Source organism: Bubalus bubalis, chromosome 16 (assembly GCF_019923935.1).
Source record: "Bubalus bubalis isolate 160015118507 breed Murrah chromosome 16, NDDB_SH_1, whole genome shotgun sequence".
Classification (NCBI taxonomy): domain Eukaryota; kingdom Metazoa; phylum Chordata; class Mammalia; order Artiodactyla; family Bovidae; genus Bubalus; species Bubalus bubalis.
In genome coordinates, this window is record NC_059172.1 from 37,118,175 (window position 1) to 37,125,734 (window position 7,560).

The window sequence follows — 7,560 nt, forward strand, 5'->3', positions numbered from 1 at the left end:
AACAAATACATTTTAAAAGGTAATATTTATACTGGCTAGACATTTAAGCCTAAAACTGTCTGTGAGTGCTGAAAATGCACCCATTAATCTGTTATTAAATATGAATTGAGGTTAGCATTTTATACATATGAAAGAATTGGAAGGGAAAACAAAATAAGAGTGACAAAGATCTTCTGATCATAGATAGAAACTGAGAAGAGATTAGAACTGAACTTTATGTAAAGAAATTAAGATAAGTAGTAACATAGAGTGGCATTTGAAGCAAAACTAATATGAGTTTATATAAAATAACTAAAATCTATTGTGGGAAGTTACAAGGAGGCACATTTTTAGATCAATATAGGAAAGACTTTTCAACAATCAGAGCTGTACACAAATGGAACAGACTATCTCAAAGTTTTCCCAGTGCTATAAATATCTGAAAAAAAGAAACACATATATTTACTAGCATTTTAAATATCCAGGTAAAATGTAGATGACTGTACAAAGCCTCTAAATGTTCTATGAACTTTGAAATTCTCAAATCGTTCATTACTTAACTTGCAACATTTTTATATATTAGCATATGTTGTACTCCAGTCAGAAATCTCTGTACCTTACTGGGAACTTCCCTTTAGCGACTTTGTTCTTTCTGGAACCAAGAAGATTTTGAGATAATGCTAAATGCTAGTGACCAGTATGGCAGAGACAGTGCAGGGTCCTGAAATCTATATTCTTTCTATCAGATCCATCAGCCCTTGGGATTAAGCTGGCCATGTGACTGGTTTGGATAAAGGAATATGAAGGTAATAGTGTGTTCCTGGAAAAATCAGGGGTGTCATCACATCATTTGTCCCCATACCTCTCTCCTCCCATTGGGAGGAATAAAAGAATTCTGAGGTAGAGAATTCAAATGCTGTGCCTCTGCTTGGAGGTGAACACCCAGGAGAAATACCTAATAATCAGTATCTGTGCATGACATAAGCAATAAATAAACACTAATTTATGAGAAAGTGCCCAAAACTATTGAGGCAAATCATGTGTAAGATATTGTGCATTTGTTTCTGCCTTTTTGTTTACTTTTACTCCAATCCTATTTTTTATTACAATGCCATTTAAAGTTCGCACTTAGGATAAAGTGACCATCACTTCCAGACCTCCAAAAATGAAAAAGATTCTCTTAGTTTCTTAGTTTTCCCCACATTTGCCCATTTTCCCAAGTTCACCTAAATTGATCAACATTCATGGAATGTAAGGAACCACTGAGCTTTATCTAAATCCATTATTGCATTCTTATGCATCTGAGATTTGAACTGTGGCCCAGCTTTCTGAGTGACTTTAAGGCAAAGGCCTCTGTGGTTCCTTTACCAGTCACAACCACAGTGACTAACACCAAGAAGCTCCTACTTCAGTCTCACAGGCATACCCAGCCCTCTCTTCCAGAATCTCTATCTCATTCTGTTAGCTCTACATGTCCCAGTGGGCAGTGCTGTGGTTCTGGCCAACTTCAGGAAAGAACCCTTTTTTAGTGAGCCTATGTTCTTCTCCATGTGAGATAGATGCATCTGGTCATTATCTTCACCTGAGAAAATTGTATGAGAGTCAAGAAGTAACAGTTAGAACCTTACGTGCAACAACTTAATGATTCACGATTGGGAAAGGAGTATGACAAGGCTGTATCTTGGAACCCTGCCTATTTAACGTATATGCAGAGTACATCATGTGAAATGCCAGGCTGGATGAATCACAAGCTGGAATTGAGATTGCCAGGAGAAATATCAGCAACTTCAGATATGAAGATGATACCACTCTAATGGGAGAAAATGATGAGGAACTTAAGCTCTTGATGAGGGTGAAAGAGGAGAGTGAAAAATCTAGCTTAAAACTCAACATTCAAAAAACTAAAATCATGGCATCCAGTCCCATCACTTCATGGCAAATAGAAGCGGGGGGTGGGGGGAGTAGAAGCAGTGAGAAATTTTATTTTCTCCAAAATCATTGCTGATGTTGACCGCAGCCATGAAATTAACAGGTGCTATCCCCTTGGAAGGAAAGCTATGACACATCTAGACAGTGTATTAAAAAGCCGAGACATCACTGCCAACAAAGGTCCATATAGTCAAAGCCATGGTTTTTCCAGGAGTCATTTAGGGATGTGAGAGTTGGATCCTAAAGAAAGCTGAGCGTTGAAGAATTGATGCTTTTGAATTGTGATGCTGGAGAAGGCTCTTGAGAGTCCCTGAGACTGCAAGATCAAACTAGTCAGTCCTAAAGGAAATCAGCCCTGGATATTCATTGGAAGGACTGTTGATGAAGCTGAAGCTGCAATACTTTGGCCACTTGATGCGAAGAGTCAACTCATTGGAGAAGACCCTGGTTCTGGGAAAAATTGAAGGCAAAGGAGAAGAGGGTCGCAGAAGATGAGATGGTTGGATAGCGTCACCAACTCAATGGACATGAATTTGAGCAAACTCTGGGAGATAGTAAAGGACAGGTAACCCTGGTATGCTTTAGTCCATGGGGTTGCAAAGAGTAGGGCATGCCTTAGCGACTGAAAAACAACTTAACCTTCACCATCCTCCTCACAGTCATGGAATCCTGTGCTTTAATGCCTCAGAGCTTATCTTTTAAACCTAATATTGCTCCATCCTCAGATTACTCTTTATGGTATCCTTTTCCTGATGGCCAAATCCTTTGACTACCACGTGGCTGTCTGCTACTCCCTGCCTTAGGCCTCCGTCTCTTTACAAGGGTCTCTTTCAGGGTCTCTTTCGCACTGTAAGCATCACAATCGGCTGTTGTTATGTTCTTTTCTACTCTCCCAGATCAAACGGCTTTTTGTTTCTTGCTCCCATCAATTCTCACCTCTTGCCTCCGTGGCATGATCCACATAGCCTGTCTTTGTGTCTGGACTAAAAATTGGTGAAGATTTATGCTAGAGTTTTTCATCCTAATATGGGATCCATTGTCCACTATTCTTCTCTGTGCACTAATTTGGAGAAGACTCATTTCACACTTTCTGGAAAATATTTGTAAGCTTTCTAATTCACTCTGCTTAACTGTTTCAGCTTAAACCTGTAAGCATGAGGTTACCTTTTCTCTGATTTAATGTTTCATAGCCAATTGACCTTCAGTGTAACCAGAGTGACCACATGAAAGACTGAGAATGTCAGTGGTAATCATAATGATAAAAAAGGACAAACTATATATTTTTATCTTATCAGGGTGTTAATACTCTCCAATATATACCTGGAAGATTTGTTTAGAAAAGTAGGCTGCTGCTGTTGCTATGGCCATCAGAGGGATGGACATACTGATGTAGTTACCAGGTTAAGATGAGTGGAGCCTCCTATGAAGGGAGTGCTGAAGAGGTCTCTTGACTGAAGGTAGGTGTTCCCACCTTGCAGAGACAAGGTATTTGAGTGCCTCTCCCCAGTAATGTCCCCTGAGGAAATGGCTACACTCTCTTTCCCATTTCTAATAGTAAAGCAAAGGATAGTAAAACATCAAGTTACATTTTCAAAATGTCACAGACCTTCAAATGATTTTAGATATTAACCTGTCTTTATTTACCCCAGATTTCAAAAAGGAAATATTACCTTCAATTTAACATAATAGGAAAAGCTTTTTCAAGAGATAAACAAATATTGAATCTCTTTCCTCATCCCTCTGTTTCTCTTTCTCTCCCTCTCTTTCTCTCTCCCACACCCGTCCCCATGAATCAGAAATACATTCTGGAAGGATTCACACCAGACTGCTAAGGCTGGTTTCCTGTAGGAAGAGGAATGAGAGTAGGACTGTAGGATAAGAACTATCAATTTTTCAGTTTGAGTGTTTGTATTGTTGGAGTATTCTATAAATAAACTTATTTTCTAGCTATATAATGCTTAAATATTTTCTTACATATTCTAATTTATACATTGCTCCTGCTGCTGCTGCTAAGTCACTTCAGTCGCGTCCGACTCTGTACAACCCCATAGACGGCAGCCCACCAGGCTCTGCCTTCCCTGGGATTCTCCAGGCAAGCACACTGGAGTGGGTTGCCATTGCCTTCTCCATTGTGTGAAGGTGAAAAGTGAAAGTGAAGTCGCTCAGTCACGTCCGACTTGTAGCGACCCCATGGACTGCAGCCTACCAGGCTCCTCCATCCATGGGATTTTCTAGGCAAGAGTACTGGAGTGGCTTGCCATAGCCTTCTCCAAATTTTACGTTACTCACTTGGAAAAGGGGAATAAGTGATTTCTATATAGTGTATTAATGACTAAGTGAGATATTGCCTGTAAAGCTCAAATCATTAAAACAACATACACAGTTGTGTCTGACTGTTTGCATTCCCATGGACTGTAGCCCTCCAGGCACCTCTGTCCATGGAATTCTCCAGGCAAGAATACTAGAGTGTGTAGCCATGCCCTTCTCAAGGGGATCCTCTTGACCCAGGGAACAAACCCAGATCTTCCACATTGCAGGCAGATTCTGTAACATTTGAACCACCAGGGAATAATATGCTGAAGGTACTTATAATACATATATTAAAAGATAATATTTATAAGGGTCTTACTTTATGCTAGGAACTATAGGAAATATGTAGAGCATCAGAAATTAAGATCTAATTTGTATAATAGGGTCTCCCACTTGGGATACCCTATTATACAAATTTCATCCTGAAGACTTCTGGACTCATACAAGTTAATTAAATTTCTCTGTGCCATAAATATGTTTCAAAGACTGAAGTCAAATCTAAGTTTGTCTAATTTTTGAAAATGCCCTCCTACATATGACACGATTATTCTATTTTGAAAATTATTATCCTGAGGAAATTAAACCACAGAGAGGGCAGGGTTTACATAGCATCTCAAAATCAAGCTAAGGAGTTGACAGAGACTTGCAGGGTAGTCTGAAGACCACGGGGGGGCAGCAGAGTTGTACTTCCACTTAAATTCAACCCAGACACACGCGCGCGCGCGCGCGCGCACACACACACACACACACACACACACACACACACACACACACACAAGGACCTGAGCACTTTCATACTATCTGCTAAGTTTTTTGCTTACATTTATGAATGAATGAATATTATAGATAGGTGGTGAATAGATGAATATATAGATGAATTAAATCTTCCCTTCATGATTGTCTCCTTACCCTGTTTGAAAAGTCCCAGTCTTATATTTACCTGGCAGGAGACATACCATGATCACTAAGGTGGTTTTCCAAGGGCAAGGCTTATCCATTGCACTCTGGATGCAATGTGGGAAACTAGACTGCATAGTATGTGGTAGTGGGGACAGGGATGAAGGGAGGGGACTGAAAGGCTAAGTCTCAGATCTGAGATATTGGGCCTTGTTTAATTCATTAGTGCCTAGGTTGAATTCTGATGTCAAAGGAAGCCAAAATATTTTTAAAAAATTTTGATTTGACATTACTCAGGGAACTCAAACAGGGGTTCTGTGACAGACTGAAGGGTGGGATGGGAAGGGAGATGGGAGGAAGGTTTGGGAGGGAGGGACATGGGTGTACCTATGGCTGATTCTTGTTGATGCATAACAGAAAAAACACAAAATTCTGTAAAGCAATTAGCCTTCAATTAAAAAATTTAAAACAATTTCTGACCTACAACTCATACTTCCAAGATGATTGGACTAAAAAGTTTCAGGTGCATGTTAATAATGTTAATAGGGAATGAATGACTGATATGAGATCACTTATATGTGAAATATAAAAAGTAATACAAATGAGTGCATATGGAAGAAAGAAACAGACTCACAGATACAGAAAGAAAACCCATGGTTACCAAAGGGAAGAGGGAAGGGAGGGACCAATTAAGGAAGTAGGATTATGAGAGAACCATGTTAGCAAAAACTTCCTTTGGGTTTTTCCATTAGCTGTTATAGAAAAACCTGAACAAACTTTTAGTCAACCCAATACAAACTATTGTATATAAAATAGACAAGCAACAAGGACATATAGTATAGCACAGGGAAATATAGCCATTCTCTTGCAATAATTTTGAATAGAATATAACCTGTAACAATACTGAATCACTATGCTGTACACCTGAAAGTAATCTAATACTGTAAATAAATTAGAGTTCAATTAAAAAAAGAAGAAGAAATAGGGAATTAACACTAATATCTCCTCTTTCCCTGCATCTGAGATCCCAGGTTCTCAGCATTTCCAGTCTCTCACCTACTGTGTTAGCTGTGGAAGTAGACAGGAATGTTAAACTTGGTGGACAAAGAAGATTGTGAACACCTAAAGTCACTGTCTCAAACCCCTCAAATCTTCCCTCTCCCTGAAGGTGGGCCAGAGTCATTCTCTGCTGATTTCAGGGAATAGGAAAAGGCCTTGCTTGGACTTTTTGCATGAGAAAAAATATTATCTCAGGGCACTGGTTTGGGGGACCACTAGTTCTTTGCAGAGATTTCTACCTGAGGGTAGCTAAACAGGAACTACAGGGCCTCAGATCACGCATTCTAGTCCAGTGCCAACTGTCAGAAAACTCAAAGTCTTATTCTTTAAGTTTCTTCTGATTTGTTGTTATTATTCAGCCACTCAGCCATGTTTGACTCTTTGTGACCCCATAGACTGAAGCACAGCAGCCTTCCCTCTCCCTCATAATCTCCCAGAGCTTGCTCAAACTCAATGAATTGGTGATGCCATCCAACCATCCAATCCTCTGTCATCACCTTCTCCTCCTTCCTTCAATCTTTCCTAGTATCAAAGTCTTTTCCATTGGGTCAGCTCTTTGCATCAGGTGTCCAAACTGTTGGAGCTTCAGTTCCAGCATCAGTCCTTCCAATGAATATTTAGGGTTGATTTCCTTTAGGATTGACTGGTTTAATCTCCTTACTATCCAGGGGACTCTCAAGAGTCTGCTCCAAAACCACAATTCAGAAGGATCAGTTCTTTGGTGCTCAGTCTTCTTTATGGCTCCAACTCTCAGCCTCCAACTCTCACATCCATACATGACTACTGGAAAAATCATAACTTTGATTATATGGACCTTTGTTGGCAAAGTAGTGTCTCTGCTTTTTAATATGCTGTCTAGGTTTATCATAGCTTTTCTCCAAGAAGCAAGCATCTTCAAATGTCATGTCTGCAGTCATCATTGGCAGTGATTTTGGAGCCCAAGAAAGAAAAACCTATCTTTTTTATTATTGAAAATTAAATTCTGACCTTCATCCTAATGCTGCATCCATCACTTTTGTTGGATTGGAAAGTGTTAGTGGTATCTGACTCTTTGGTCTTCATGGTCTGTAGCCTGCCAGGCTCCTCTGTCCATGGACTGTCCCAGGCAAGAATACTGGAGTGGGAGCCATTTCCTTCTCCAGGGGATCTTCTCCACTCAGGGGTCAAAGCTGGGTCTCCTGCACTGAAGGCAGATTCTTTACCATCTGAGTCATGAGGGAAAATTAACTATGTATTGTCTATATTTACTATCCTACAGTCAGGGTCAGCATGTTGTTATTGAAATAGCCTATAAACAACCACACAATTGTACTCATCTCACACGCTAAAAAAGTAATGCTCAAAATCCTCCAAGCGAGGCTTAAACAGTACGTGAACTGTGAACTT

At 39.9% G+C, this 7,560-nt stretch overlaps 1 pseudogene; it reads left to right on the forward strand.

Annotated features, from left to right (window-relative positions):
• The first annotated feature begins 5,150 nt into the window (after positions 1–5,150).
• On the forward strand, positions 5,151–5,272 carry LOC112579754 (annotated as a pseudogene).
• The last annotated feature ends 2,288 nt before the right edge of the window (positions 5,273–7,560 follow it).